The sequence below is a fragment of the Hemiscyllium ocellatum genome (assembly GCF_020745735.1).
Source record: "Hemiscyllium ocellatum isolate sHemOce1 chromosome 27 unlocalized genomic scaffold, sHemOce1.pat.X.cur. SUPER_27_unloc_30, whole genome shotgun sequence".
In the NCBI taxonomy this organism is placed as follows: Eukaryota; Metazoa; Chordata; class Chondrichthyes; order Orectolobiformes; family Hemiscylliidae; genus Hemiscyllium; species Hemiscyllium ocellatum.
Genome location: NW_026867499.1, coordinates 1 through 15,824, shown reverse-complemented (window position 1 = coordinate 15,824; position 15,824 = coordinate 1). Strand labels below are relative to the sequence as shown.

Below are 15,824 nucleotides of genomic sequence, written 5' to 3'. Positions count from 1 at the left end.
GTACTTTTTAAGCACCACTCTCGACTCTGATCTCCAGCATATGCAGTCCTCACTTTCTCCAAATAAATGTAAAGTAATAGGGTTAAGAGAATGGGTCTGGGTGGGTAACTCTATGGAGGGTTGGTGTTGCCTTGTTGGGCCAAAGGGCCTGTTTACATTCTGTAGGGATTCTGTGATTCCATAAACTTTGCTTCTAGTTGGCGACACTCCTCGGAGTCTGGGACTGCACGTTCCCACTGAAACGATCCGCAGAAAGGTAAGACCACTGGAGCAGACATTAGGCCATTCAGCCAACTGAGTCTGCGCCGCCATTTGTTAGAAACAAATAAATTGCGGTTGCTGGAATCCAAAGTAAGCAAGCAGGAGGCTGGGAGAATGCAGCAAGCCAGGTAGCATTAGGAGGTGAAGTTAGCGTTTCCGGTATTACCCCTCCTTCAGGACTGAAGAAGGGCTCTTCCCAAAACATTGACTTGTTTATCAGAAACAAATTACCAGGATGTTGCCGGGTGTTGGAGGGTTTGAGCTGCAGGGAGAGGCTATTTGGCTGGGTGAGAGATTTAAAAGGGACGTAAGGGGCAATGTTTTCATGCAGAGGGTAGTGCGTGTATGGGATGAGTTGCCAGAGAAAGTAGAGGCTGGTACAATTATACCAATTAGAAGGCATCTGGTTTCGGACATGAACAGGAAGGGTTAAGAAGGACATGGGCCAAATACTGACAAATGGGACCAAATTAATTTAGGATGTCTTGTCAGCATCGATGAGTTGGACCGAAGGGTCTGTTTCCGTGCTGTACATCTTTCTGTCTACCTGTCCTGATGTAAGTTTTAAAATGGAGTCCAAGTAACTTTGAATTGCTCAGTCTTGTTGAACTCACTTCTTGAAAGGGTTCAAATTAATCCCTCCAAGTGATACTGTTTGAAAATGCCGTGTTGGGCAAAATATCCCATTAAGTTCGACGCAAACCTACAGCTGAAGACATCAGAAGTCACACAACTTCGGGTTGTGAGTTCATGGCGGGTTGTGAGTTCATGGAATGCCCTGCCAGTAGCAGTGGTGAACTCTCCTTCTTTATGGTCATTTAAGCGGGCATTGGATAGGCATTTGGAAGTTATTGGGCTAGTGTAGGTTAGGTAGGATTCGGTCGCGCAACATCGAGGGCCGAAGGGCCTGTACTGCGCTGTATCTTTCTATGTTCTATGTACAACACCAGGTTACTGACCAATAGGTTTATTTGAAATCACAAGTTTTAGGAGCATTGCTCCTTCTTCAATGTTGCTTCTTCGTCACTTCACTGACAAAGGAGCAGTGCTCTGAAATCTCGTGAGTTCAAATAAACCTGTTGGACGCTAACCTGGTGCCATTTGACTTCTGCCCTTGTCCAGCCCAATCCAACACCAGCACGTCCACATCAGAGTTGACTAATGAGATCAGATTTTATTCAGTGTGATTAAGTGAGATGCTCATCTGAAAACTCAAAACTGTTGGAGAGACAAAGAGACACGAGTCAGAGTGCAACAGCACGGAGACAGGCCCATCGGTTCAAACTGGTCCATGCCGACCAAAACATCCATCAACAGTAACCCCATTTCCTTGCACTTGGCCACTATCCTTCTAAGCCTTTCCTCTCCATGTATTTGACCAAATGCATTTTAAATGTTGTTAATGTACCTACCTCAACCACTTCCGCTGGCAGCTCATTCCATACACAAACCACACTCTGAAAAAATATGTGGGGTAAAAATTTTACAATCTCTCCGCTCTCACCATGCAAATGTGTCCCCAGTCTTGAAATTCCCACATACTTGAGAAGAGACAACAATCCTTAAACCTATCTATAACCCTCTTGGTTTTATGAACTTCAGACCATAAGACCATAAGACATAGGAGTGGAAGTAAGGCCATTCGGCCCACCGACTCCACTCCACCATTCAATCATGGCTGATGGGCATTTCCACTTACCAGCATTCTCCCCGTAGACCTTAATTCCTCGTGACATCAAGAATCTATCAATCTCTGCCTTGAAGACATTTAGCGTCCCGGCCTCCACTGCACTCTGTGGCAATGAATTCCTCAGGCCCACCACTCTCTGGCTGAAGAAATGTATCTGCATTTCTGTTCTAATTGACCCCCTCTAATTCTAAGGCTGTGTCCACGGGTCCTAGTCTCCTCGCCTAATGGAAACAATTTCCTAGCGTCCACCCTTTCCAAGCCATGTATTATCTTGTAAGTTTCTATTAAGTCTCCCATCAATCTTCTAAACTCCAATGAATACAAACCCAGGATCTTCAGCCGTTCCTCGTATGTTAGACCAACCATTCCAGGGATCATCCGTGTGAATCTCCGCTGGACACTTTCCAGTGCCAATATGTCATTCCTAAGGTGTGGGGACCAAAACTGGACACAGTACTCCAAATGGGGCCTAACCAGAGCTTTATAAAGTCTCAGTAGTACAACGGTGCTTTTATATTCCAACCGTCTTGAGATAAATGGCAACATTGCATTCACTTTCTTCATCATGGACCCAACCTGCATGTTTACCTTTAGAGAATTCTCGACTAGCACTCCCAGATCCCTTTGTAATTTGGCTTTACGAATTTTATTACCGTTTAGAAAGTAGTCTATGCTTTTATTCTTTTTGCCAAAGTGCAAGACGTCGCATTTGCTCACGTTGAATTCCATCAGCCATTTCCTGGACCACTCTCCCAAACTGTCTAGATCCTTCTGCAGCTTCCCCACTTCCTCAGTGCTACCTGCCTGTCCACTTAAAACTTCGTATCATCGGCAAACATCGCTAGAATGCCCCCAGTCCCTTCATCCATATCATTTATATATAATGTGAACAGCTGCGGCCCCAACACTGAACCCAGCGGGACACCGCTTCTCACCAGCTGCCATTCCGAAAAAGAACCTTTTATCCCAACTCTCTGCCTTCTGTCAGACAGCCAATCCTCAATCCATACCAGTAGCTCACCTCGAAGACCATGGGCCCTCACCTTGCTCAGCAGCCTCCCGTGTGGCACCTTATCAAAGGCCTTTTAGAAGTCTAGATTGACTACACCCAGTGGGTTTCCCTGGTCTAACCTACTTGTCATCTCTTCAAAGAATTCCAACAGGTTTGTCAGACACGACCTCCCCTCACTAAATCCATGTTGACTTGTTCTAATCTGACTCTGCTCTTTCAAGAATTTAGAAACCTCATCCTTAATGATGGATTCTGGAATTTTACCAACAACTGAGGTTAGGCTAATTGGCCTATAATTTTCCATCTTTTGTCTTGATCCTTTCTTGAACAAGGGGGTTACAATAGCGATCTTCCAATCACCCTGACTCCAGTGACTTTTGAAAAATCTCAACCAATGCCTCCGCTATTTCCTCAGCCACCTCTCTCATCCTCCGCTGCTCCAGGGGGAAAACATCCAAGCCTGAATTCCAATTTGTTAATAATGGCGCAGTGATGATTTCAGCTGTGTGTGTGTCAAAGATCTCTCATTTCGAAGCCAATGCGGCGCCACGCAAGTTTATCTGACTTTAAAACGAATGGTACCCCATTCATTTAAAATATCTATGGTTTCTGTGCAAAGTCAGTCCTCATTGGAAAACAGCCAATAGTGTCTTAAGTCCCATAGGCTGCTTCTGACTAGGAGTTTGTATGCTCTGTTTTGAGATGTAGGAGTAAAACTTCACAGTAAAAGATTAATGCAGCCTTTATTCATGACTCATTATTAAACACACATTCTCCATTTACAGTTGTAATTGAGAGGCTTCTCTGAATTAGTCGACGTGTTTGTAACAAGTTGTGAAACGTGAAAGGGTTCTAAAAAGACTTACAAAGATACTGCCAGGGTTGGAGGGTTTGAGCTGCTGCAAGAGAAAATAGACTGGGGCAATTTTCCCTGAAGGGTCAGAGGCTGAGGGGTGACATTACAGCCAGTTTTGCGGTAGAAGCGTTTTAGGAAAGAAAAATCTCAAACCTTTGATGCCTTTGCCAATATCTGTTGGCCATTAGTGAATTCCCTAAGCCCAAACCAATCAGACCCTCTGCCTTTTACAACCCCGATGCGAAAAAAAATTAAGAACAACATAATCTTCTTAAAGGAGTAACATCATCACAACAGAGAGCACACAAGCTGAAACATTTCTATGAAAAGGTCGTACAGTTAGCAGGATGAGATAATGACTTTTCAATTTAGCCAATTAATTTAAATCAGGTCCTTTGGCTTCCAAAACCTATTAAATTTAAATCTGACAGCAGAGGACCAATCCTATCGTAAAAACCCAATATAGCATCAAGGGTAGAAAAGAAGGGGACAGTTGGACACAGCCCCAGTGCTAACTCCCCATTGCTAGATCTAAGAGTCCTCAGCACGAGAGAGAGAAATCAGCCCTGACAGTCATCTGTGAATGAGAGAGCATCATTTACAAAAAAAAAGCAGAAGAGCAGGAATTGGAGGAGACATTCTTGACAAAAGTTTCAATAGAAGGATGCTTAGAATATTCTGGAAGACATGTAACCTGGCTGTAATCAGAGAGACTAAATTCTATTTTTTGTTATATTAGTGAGTCTTGTATTTATTGGAACAGCAGATGACAAGAATCCTGTTTTATGCCAAAATGGTCAGTATTCGAAAGGATGTATTCAGTTTGTTAATAGATTAATTCAGTTGTTCACCATTCAAGTTGGATTGGTAAATTACTTTTTGTTCATTTTAAAGTGTCAGGGATTTATTTTTGTTTGTAAGCCTAGAGCAGTTGACACCACCTTTCACACTAATTTTACAGATTATAGGGCAACGCGCCCCTCTTTTGGTGTTTCGGTTTGAGATCTCAGAGAGGGGAGGGGATTCAGCATTCACTTTATAACAGTATTGATGTGCCGTCCTGCTAAATGCAAATGAGTCATTATTAATCCCAGCCTCCCACTCTGGTTGTGGGTGAATAGCTTTAATTTGAATACTGATGCAGAAACTGCACAGACAACCAACTGTTGAAACAATGCTTTACACTTTATTGTAGGTAGCAACCATAAAACAAAACCCCTCAAGTAAGCAAGTTCAGCCTCTCCACCCACACCTCCCCCACCCCATCCCCAAACCCCCAATCTTGGCTATCACCCAGGTGTTTAACAGTGCCCATCTCTGGAAGTTTACCAGTGTTTGATACAGTGTTGTTCTTCCAAGTACTGCTGCTAAATCATTCTGGAGTTGAATTCTGTTGGAGTTCCCTCACTTTCAAATTTGTGGTGCCACATTTTTTTAGATTCTGACACCACCTCCCCACGATTCTGGAGACCCCTGGTCTGTAGCTTACCTTGTTATCCTTGAGGGTTCTCCACCTGTTTGAAGCAGCGTGTCCTGCAATTAACCCCTTTACGTCAAGGCCTTCCTTCTACAAGCAGAATTAATTGTTCTTTTGTCACACAGTTATTAAAGACCATTGTCTCATCTGTCCAAAGAAACAGCTCATTGTTTTGCCTCCTCCTTCCCAGCGATGGTTAATGTATGTTATTTGTGAACTTCCAAGGAGCAGTTTCTCATTGGCCCTTTCGTTTCTTGGTCCAGAAAGAGTTATTGCTGACTCATGAAGCTATTCTTTCAGATTTTTTATTGAGAGAGAGTTAGAAATTGTTTCGACAGACAGAAAGAGTGTGGGTGAAACATAACAGACATGAACTGTTGATCTCCGTTGTTAGTCATAACGTAAAATCATTTTCGTGCGATCACTTCCCTTAAGCATGAATAGAGGGTACCCATCACCCGTGAGCTTGTGGCGCAACGGTACCGCGTCTGACTCCAGATCTGAAGGCTGCGTGTTCGAATCACGTCGGGCTCACTAAAAATCAGCTTCTTACATTTCAAATCAAGAAAGGATTATGTTCACTCCGTGTCTGTTGAGTGAAGTCTTCCTTGTGGAAACTTGCGCGAACCTTTGCTGTCAGTCTGATTTGTGAACACTGTGTCAGGGAGGTGGTGTGCCCAGTGTTTGGGTGGATGCTCAGCTCCCCCCAATGCGAGAATGAAAACACAAGCTGTACATCACGGGATTTAAACACGCAGCCGCTCAGTTCAGTTGATGACAGCGCGGTGTCATTATACCGATATTTTTACAACATAATCAAGAGATTACCAGTTTTATGTTTCAATCTATCAGGAGGTCCCAGCTCCTCCTGTCATAGCAAAGTGACAGCGAGTTAATGTATGTTATTTGTTAACTTCCATGGAGCAGTTTCTTGGTCCAGAAAGAATTATTGCTGACTCATGAAGTTATCAAAGTTCTGGAGTTTACAGGACCACACCACATTCCTCTCTGCCTCCCCCAGGAATAACGATTGCTCCTGAGATACTCGCAGTTCCTGACATTCCTTGGTATCCCCAAGTACAATCCATATGTCAGGAAATCACTGGTGCTGCCCTGACACCAGATAGTCGCTGTTGGAACAGAAGGATTAGGGGGAGAAAATGCAGAAATCCGAAATGCAAAGAGACTTGCGAGTTCAAGCCCAGGACTTTCTCAATGTAAAGTTGCAGGTTGAGATGCACTTTCGCCCGCAACTGCCGAATGTGTGACACCAGCTCGTTTACCAGCTCCCTCCTCGCTATCTAAGGGGCCAAACTTACCTTCCAGGTGAAGCAGCAATTTACCTGCACGACCCATAACCCAGTCTACTGCATTTGCTGCTCGCAGTACAGGCTCATCTCCATTGGGGAAAACGAAGCATAAACTGGGTGACTGCTTCACAGAACATCTACGTTCTGCCTGCAAAAAGACCCTGAGCTTCCAGTTGCCTGCCAATTCCACACCTCACCCTATTCCCTGGCCAACATCTCTGTCTCAGGTTTGCTGTATTGTCCCAGCGAAGCTCAGCACCAGCAGAAGGAAGAGCAGTGGATATTCCACTTGGGGACCACACATCCCTCCTGTCCCAATATCGAATTCAATAATTCTAGGGCCTGAACTCCATAGTATCCTCGTCCCTACCATACACACCAAAGCCTTGTTATCACATCGTTTGTCATTCCACACTCCTTAGCCACGAACAGTCTCCATTAATAGTTATTCACCCTCCCACGCAGATCGTTATCAACTCCTTTTTCTGTCCAACAGTTCTTCGCTTTGGGCTCTGTCCTGATCTCCGCCTTCTTCCCACAATATCTCCTGCATATAAACCGACATTTTCCCAATCACCATCAGTTCTGTGGAAGGGTCACATGCAACTCCTGTTTTTTGGTTTCTGATATACAGCACCCGCAATTCTTTCAGATTTTTGTTGAGAGAGAGTTGGAAATTGTTTTGAGAGACAGAAAGAGATGGGGAAGAAACAGAACAGACATGAACTGTTGATCTCCGTTGTTACTCATAACGTAAAATCATTGTAGTGCGATCACTTCCCTTAAATATGAATAGAGGAAGCCACTGGCACGTGAGCTTGTGGCGCCACGGGAGTGCGTCTGACTCCCGATCCAACGGTTGCGTGTTTAACTCACGTCAGGCTCACGAGAGGTCAGCTCCTTACATTTCAAATGAAGAAAGGATTCCGTCTACTCAGTATATCTGTTGAGCCAAATTTTCTGTGTGGAAATTTAGGATCACACATGAAGCTTTGCACAAGCTTACCTGTGCAGGTTTTCTTCCCGATAAAGGCGCGCAAGAGAGTCCCGGAGATGTGACTTGGCTCTCCAGTCTCCCCAATGTTATAGAGATCGCATCGGGAGCAATGGATACTAAAAAATTAGTTTGATGGATGTACCGGTGAAAGTCTTCTTACTGCCACAGCCCGCGTTCGATTCCCGGGCAGAGAGGCAATTTTCAGCAGAGCTACAAGAACGAATCTATGTCTCTCTGGTGGTCAGGATTTGGCACTTTCACCACTGCGGCCCAGGTTCGATTCCTGGTCAATGAAGCAGTTTTCAGCAGGTCTACGGGCTATCCGTTCTTCTTAAATGCGCTGTAGAGTTGTTTATTGAACTTCGTCAAAGCCTCAAAAGAGTCTCAGCGAACACAACTCCCCGGCCAGGGCTCCAGCCACCACCCTGTCCGTTAACAGACAAACGTGCTGACCCATTGCGCCACCAGAACAGGCAGTGGGTTGTAGATTCCCACCAGTCCCAATGTGAGTGAAATATCTTGCCCCCCTCCACTGACTTGAATCTTAAAGAAGAAGCCGGGGAGCAAGCTCCCTTTCTTTTCGAAGACATTTCTCATTTTGTCGTCGGCAGGGGTCACACCTGCGTGGGGAAACCGCAATGTATTTCAAGTTCATCGCATAAACCACTCCGCCCACGAATACAGAACCACACTGGCAGCTTCACTTCCCAGATCTGTCTGCCTGTGGAGCTGAGAAAGAGTGAATCATCGCAGAGTTTGTTTGAATCCATTCGCTTCACAGTGATTCGAAAGGGGTAAATATCTGCACACGGCGAGTCTAGCTGTTTCATCCCAAAATATGAAATGAACTTTCAGTTAAAAACAAATCTAGAAACTGGAGGAGGAACGGAGAAGGTCAGGCAACATTTTTGGAACGAGAATCAGACACAGTATTTCAGAATTCCGTTTTCTCCGACAGGTGCTGTCAAACCTGCCGAGTTTCTCTTTTTTGTCTCGGATTCTCAGCATCCGCAGTCCCTAACGTCAGACATTAATTCAATTGAGAAACCCCTTTGTGGGGAACGGTTCCGTTTGGGGAACATTTTCCTGACCCCATGAAAAGCACAGAGCTTCGAAGCCAAGGAAGAGCAGCCAACAAAGCGTCCCTGGGTGGGTTCAAATCAACAACCTTTCGGTTAACAGCCGAACGCGCTGACCAATTGCGCCACAGAGACAGGTTTTGGCAGGGGCTGCGCAATCGCTTAGAGGAGGCTGTTAGTGAATTCATAATTCAGCCTGCCCCGACTAGAATTACAATTGTCGTCTATCAGTTTTACTTTTCCTGAATAAAGCATGAGACATTCATTGTGGAGACACTGGGGACAGTCTGATTCCACCCTCTGCAGACACATCCATGTCACGAGGAACTAGCTTTCTTACTCCGGGACCGTCGCCCTTCGAGCCTTTCAGTGTTTTGCCTGTTCCCGAGTTCCCTCATTGGCTCGGAGGCGAGAAGGGGTTTGAATTCCTGATGTGCACGAACGACAATTCTTTCAATGTCTCAGATCAGTTCATGTCCCGAGAACATCAGAGTCAATCTCCCAGCCTCTTCAACAAGGGGACGGTGTCTGGACTGTCCCTGCTCAGTCGGACGGTTCATCTTTCATTCTCATCTAAATCCGCTTCCCAAAGAGTTTCCAAAGGTTCACAAAGCTGGAGACTGGGATTTCTGTTTTGCTTCATGAACATTTTTCCAATTTCTAACTGACAATATTTTGCCAAAATCTCTTCCCAAGTGTACGCCATGCTTCATTTCCAGAGATGAGGAATTTCCATTGTGGGGAGACATTCCCAAGGTTGGGAATGTTCGCTTTGGAGCAAAGAAGTTTAACTGGAGATTTCCTGGGGCTGTTGGTAATGATGGGAGAAGAAGCGGTGGGAATGGGCAGATTAATGATCAGAAGAACCAATTGCCACTGACCAGAGTCAGTTACCAGAGGACAGGAATTGAAGTTCTTGAATGAAAAGCAGCACTTGTGCCTAATAAACACAGAGAATACTGCAGAAAGCCAACAGGTCGTGCATCATCTGTGGAAAGGTAAACAGAGCTGACGTTTTGAGTCTGGTACGTTGTTTGTTCCGAACTCGAGTTTCCTGCATGGCAATCAATTCCCAGACTTGAGAAAACGTGACTTTATTGAGACGGGTTTTGTGAAGTTTGAGCGATAATGCAACCAACAGGAAGTCATTTAAAATCGCCGGCGAAGAAAGCATAGTCAGCAGGTTACCACCCTGGGTGGGGGAGCCCCAAAGGATCTCTACGCCAGCACCTTAAGTATTCGGCCACAACTACACGCCCAAAGTTATGATCTAAAATTTCTCATGGAATTGCTCTAACAGGAAAGGTGAGTACTGGACTTGTCCTGTCCGCGCCATAGCCCCAACGTATCCTGTTCCGCTGGATTTGATCAGGACAGAGGAGTCTGATGGGAAATCGAATTGAACTACACACATTGATGAGGGACAGAGCGGGTGGGAAGGATCCATTTCCATGCGTCGAGAGATGAATAATCAGGGCCGAAAATAAGGAGCCACTTCAAGAAATTTGGGGTTCATTCAGCAAAGCTAATGTAGAACTGTTCACAGAAAATGGCGATGAAAGTCTCTCGAGTTATTTTGATGAGAAGTGTTCATGATGCTAATACAATCGAAAGGATGAAGGACGATTGGTAAATGTATTTGGTGACAGTTCTGTTCATGCCTTGTGAGCAAAACCTGGATCTGAAGGAATAAAAGGGACATTAACAATATCGATCTGAAATTGGATACGTGACAAGAAACAGAGCCAATATCAACAGTTGGCTTTTGAACTGGAGAAGGTTTCTCGTGAAATTAGCTTAAGGCTTGAGGTATGCAAGGTCAAGATAATTTAGGTAAAACACGGAAATGCTATCCTCATTAGCAGACAGTGAAAGGATTACAAGACGCAAATTAAGCATTTTCGACAAGTGGTACAGGGGACTGGGAAGAAAAGTATTATAAACTGTGAACAACAAAGTTCTGGAGTACAACACTTACATTCAAAGACCGAAAACATCCAGATCCTGATTAATCAGATTGCATTGTGGTGCTTTTCTGCAAAACATCCACTTGCAATATCCGACAAAAGAGTGACAAAACCTATCCCTGTCAGCCCAGGATAGAAAATCCGAAGGGATGAAGGTTTGCTTATTTTCTGAAGATTCACAAAACTAAGACTGGGTTTTGGTGATTGTTTCCTTTCCACTCCCAGGAGCCACAGTGGTTGAGGCGTTGAGTTGGGGAAAGTAAAATGTGCCCGTGAGCAGCGTGTGAGGCTATTTCAGCTTCCGCTGTGACTTGACTCCGATGTTCTGAGGAACATTTATTGACGCGAGACAGTGAAAAGATTCTCATTCCCGCAGATCGGGAATTCAAACCGTATGCCGGCTCCAGGACAATGAGAAAGATTAATTGGGGTGTGTGAAGAAGCTGTGAGCTGCATTTCAAACAGGTAGGTGGATACAGATGCGTCATCCATTGTGCCCTGGCCCTATGCGTATCTAACGTCACCATGCTGCAGAGTTCTGACGGTAACACGGACATGCGCAGCAATGGGAACATTCACAAGGTCAACAACCAAAGATAATCAGCGTCACTGCTTCCCTTCCACAGTCCCAACTTTGTGAAGCGGGGGGAGGCGGCATGTAACACCAAAGGATCTCTACGCCAGCACTTTAAATGGTCGGTCTCAACTACACGCCCAAAGTTGTGGTCAAAAATTTCTCATGGAATTGTTCTCACAGGATAGGTGAGTACTGGGCTTGTCCTGTCCGCGCCATAGCCCCAACGTATCCTGTTCCCCTGGATTTGATCAGGACAGAGGGGGCTGATGGGAGATCGAATTGAACTACACACATTGATGAAGGGATAGAACGGGTGGGAAAGATCCATTTCCATGCGTAGAGAGATGAATAACCAGGGCCGAAAATAAGGACCCACTTCAAGAAATTTGGGGTTCATTCAGCAAAGCTAATGTAGAACTGTTCACAGAAAATTGTGATGAAAGTTGGGGCGGAGGGTTGGAGAAAGTAAAATGTGCCCGTCAGCAGCGTGTGGGGTTATTTCAGCTTCCTCTCATCTGACAACGCTGTGACTTGACTCCGATGTTCTCAGAGATAATTATTGACGCGAGACAATGAGAAGATTCTCATTCCCGCAGATCGGGAATTCAAACAGTATGTCGGCTTCAGGACAATGAGAAAGATTAATTGGAGTGTGTGAAGAAGCTGTGAGCTGCATTTCAAACAGTTAGGTGGACTCAGATGCGTCATCCATTGCGCCCCGGCCCTTTGCGTATCTTACGCCACCATGCTGCAGAGTTCTGACGTTAACACGGACATGCGCAGCAATGGGAACAGTCACAAGGTCAACAACCAAAGATAATCACCATCACTGATTCCCTTCCACAGTCCCAACTTTGTGAACGAGTACCTTTCACTGACAAAGGAAACACCCTTGTCCTCAGGTGCCTGCTTCATTTCGATCACGATTTCCAGCCCCTCACTGTTCTAGTGTCATTTCCAAACACTTGGCACATAGCCTCAAAAGAAGCTCTGCGGATATCTGCTTGTTCCACCCGAACAGGCAGTGGGTTGCAGATTCCCACCAGTCCCAATGTGAGTGAAATAGTTTTCCCAATCCACTGACTTGAATCTTAAATAAGAAGCCGGGGAGCAAGCTCCCTTTCTTTTCGACGATATTTCTCATTTTGTAGTCGGCAGGGTTCACACCTGCGTGGGGAAACCGCAATGGATTTCAAGTCCATCGCATTAACCACTCGGCCCACGAATACAGAACCACACTGACAGCTTCACTTCCCAGGTCTGTCTGCCTGTGGAGCAGAGAAAGAGTGAATTATCGCAGAGTTTGTTTGAATCCAATCATTTCACAGTGATTCGAAAGGGTTAAATATCTGCACACGGCGAGTCTAGGTGTTTCATCGCAAAAGATGAAATGAACTTTCAGTTAAAAACAAAACTCGAAACTGCAGGAGGAACTGAGAAGGTCAGGCAACATCGGTGGAATGAGAATCAGAGACAACGTTTCAGAATTCCGTTTTCTCCGACAGGTACTGTCGAGTTTCTCTTTTTGTCTCGGCTTCTCAGCATCCGCATTCCCTCACGTCAGACATTAATTCAAACCAGAAACCCCTTTGGGGAAAGGATTTCTGTTTGGGGAACATTTTCCTGACCCCATTAAAAGTTGATGGCTTCAAAGCCAAGAACGGGCAGCAAACACACCGCCCCTGGGTGGGCTCGAACCACCAACCTTTCGGTTAACAGCCGAACGCGCTAACCAATTGCGCCACACAGGCAGGTGCGAGCGTGGGCTGCACCATCGCTTAGGGGAGGCTGTTAGTGAGTTCATAATTCAGCCGGCCCCGCCGAGAATTACAATTGTCGTGTAACAGTTTTACTTTTAGATAATAAAGCCTGGGACATTCATTGTGGAGACACCGGGGACAGTCTGCAGACACATCCATGTCACGAGGAACTAGCTTTGGGCTCCGGGGCCGTCGCCCTTCGAGCCTTTCAGTGTTTTGCCTATTCCCGAGTTCTCTCATTGGCTCGGAGGAGAGAAGGGGTTTGAATTCCTGATGTGCACGAACGACAATTCTTTCAATGTCTCAGATCAGTTCATGTCCCGAGAACATCAGAGTCAACCTCCCGGCCTCTACAACAAAGGGACGTTGTCTGGATTGTCTCTGGACAATCGATAGGATGAATGTAGATTGGTAAATGTATTTAGAGACAGTTCTGTTCATGCCCTGTGAGCGAAACGTGGATCTGAAGGAATAAAAGGGACATTAACAACATCGATCTGAAATTGGATACCTGACAAGAAACAGAGCAATCACTAACAGTTTGCTTTTGAACTGGTGAAGGTTTCTCGTGAAATTAGCTTGAGGCTCGAGGTATGCAAGATCAACATAACTTAGGTAAAACACGCAAACACTTTCCTCATTAGCAGACAGTGAAAGGATTACAAAACGCAAATTAAACATTTTCGACAAGTGATACAGGGGACTGGGAAGATAAGTATTATAAACTGTGAACACCAATGTTCTGGAGCACAACACTTACATTCAAAGACCGAAAACATCCAGGTCCTGATTAATCAGATTGCATTGTGGTACTTTTCTGCAAAACTTCCACTTGTAATGTCCTACAAAAGAGTGACAAAGCTCAGGATGGAAAATCTGAAGGGATGAACGTTGGCTTATTTTCTGAAGATTCACAAAGCTCAGACTGGGTTTTGGTGATTGTTTCCTTTCCACTCCCAGGAGCCGCAGTGGGGGAGAAAAACACCATCTGATTCACTCCTGTCCCTTTTTAGTGAAGGAAACTGCCTTTGCAGGAAAGGGTCCACTCAGTCATCCCAGCTGCATGCTTTACCTGGCTGTACCAGGGATCCAGTAACAAACGGACAACTCAGCTGACCAACAAAGAAAGTGGGGTGGGGGGACTGGGTGCACTTTGAGCTGGAGGTGTTTTCTTTTAAAAGCACTTATTGTATGCCTCTTTTCCTGGTGAAATCTGAAGCTGTAACAAAATAAGGTCGTAGTAAAGGTTACCTGAACATACCGCCAGGTTCAGACTCTGCGAGGTCCAACAGGTTTTTGTTTTAAAGCTGCTCATTTCTTTCAGCCTCCAGCACTAATGTCATGTCTCAGAAGGATCAGTGAATGAGTAGCTAATCTTGTTAGAAATTGTATATTTTTCAGGACTACAGGTTCATTGTTTCATTGGCATTGCAAAGTTTACTGGCAACAGTTGGAGGTGTGGGCTGTATTCACTGGAAATAAAGTTTTAAAACCTCACAAACACCAGGGTATCGTCCAACAGGTTTATTTGGAGGCACTAGGTTTCGAAGTGCTGCTCCTTCATCAGGTTGCTGTGGAGTAGGATCACAAGGCACAGAATATAGTGCAAAAAGATTATAGTGTCATGCAACATAAGTGATGAATTGAAGAAACCTAGATTTCTGTTAAATCATTCATCTTTTAAAATGGATTGCAGATTTCGGCTAATTAATCTGTACATTCCAGAACTTCTTTTAAGTCACGTTTTCCAGGAAACTTAATGCTTTATAAAAGGAGATAGCACCTCACGTCATACAACGCATGAAAGCTGTGAGGTTAGAGTCTGTCTGTATCCCAATCTTGAGTCAGAATGGTTCTACTTCCAAATATATAATCCTGCAAATGCAAATTCACTCCAAATGCGTGAGTGCGTGCATGAGAGAGAGAGAGTGTGTGTAAGTGCGTGTGCATGCTGGGTAAAGTGTGTGTGTGATGGAGTATAATCATGTGCGAAGATGTATGCATTGGTGTGAGTGTAGGGACGTATTATTGTGTGTCTGAGAGAGAGCATGTCTACCGGAAAGGCTCTGCACGAGCGTGTGAGTGTGTAAGTGTGAGAGAGAGCATAACAGTGAAGTGGGGTTACCTGTCATGTGACATGAACCCAAAGTCGCGGTTGAGGCCATCCTCCTGGTTTGCCAAATTGACTATTAGCCTTTGCTGGGCCACTAAAAGTGATTAAGCAGTTACACAACACACATGGGAGAGGGCAGGGTGGGACTTGTCTTTCGATTTGCAGAAGGTGGGACGTTCTGGGTGCTGGAAACTAGGGAAAACACACACTGGAGGACCTTTGGCACAGAGAGATGGAGCTGGAAGCCAGGCTGGAGACACGTTGGGTGAATCACTGTGGATACAGGCCGTTTGGCCCACCAAGTCCATACTGACCCTCGGAAGAACATACAACCCCCAGACCCACCCGATAACCCCCACAGCTTATCCCTGAATTTCGAACGCCCAATCCATTCTAGCCAGTACATGTTTGGAACATGGGAGGAAAACCAAGCGCCCAGAGGAAACCCACGTAGACAGGGAGTGGGGGAGGGGTAGGAAAGGGCAAAATCCACACTGTCACCATGAGGGTGGGTTCAAACCCAGGTCCCTGGTGCTGGAAGGAATCCCCTCTCCAGCACTCGGCAACCGATTGGCTTCTGCCCAATCCTGGTGACACTCCAGTCAGTTTGAGGAAATCAATTTGCTTCCATAGAGTTTCCACGGGGCAGGGGTCGTTGTTACCCGCCAGATTCAACAATCCAATGAAAGGCTCGTCTACAGCGAGAACACTAGTCCACATTTCGC

At 45.3% G+C, this 15,824-nt stretch overlaps 3 non-coding genes across 3 annotated transcripts; 1 reads left to right on the top strand and 2 right to left on the bottom strand.

The window, feature by feature from the left end:
• The first annotated feature begins 5,758 nt into the window (after positions 1-5,758).
• Positions 5,759-5,830, top strand: trnaw-cca (transfer RNA tryptophan (anticodon CCA)). Its single transcript has one exon. It is a non-coding gene; the product is annotated as a tRNA-Trp (tRNA).
• Positions 5,831-8,743: 2,913 nt separating this feature from the next.
• trnan-guu (transfer RNA asparagine (anticodon GUU)) lies at positions 8,744-8,817 on the bottom strand. The gene has a single exon. It is a non-coding gene; the product is annotated as a tRNA-Asn (tRNA).
• Positions 8,818-12,903: 4,086 nt separating this feature from the next.
• Positions 12,904-12,977, bottom strand: trnan-guu (transfer RNA asparagine (anticodon GUU)). The gene has a single exon. It is a non-coding gene; the product is annotated as a tRNA-Asn (tRNA).
• Positions 12,978-15,824: the final 2,847 nt, after the last annotated feature.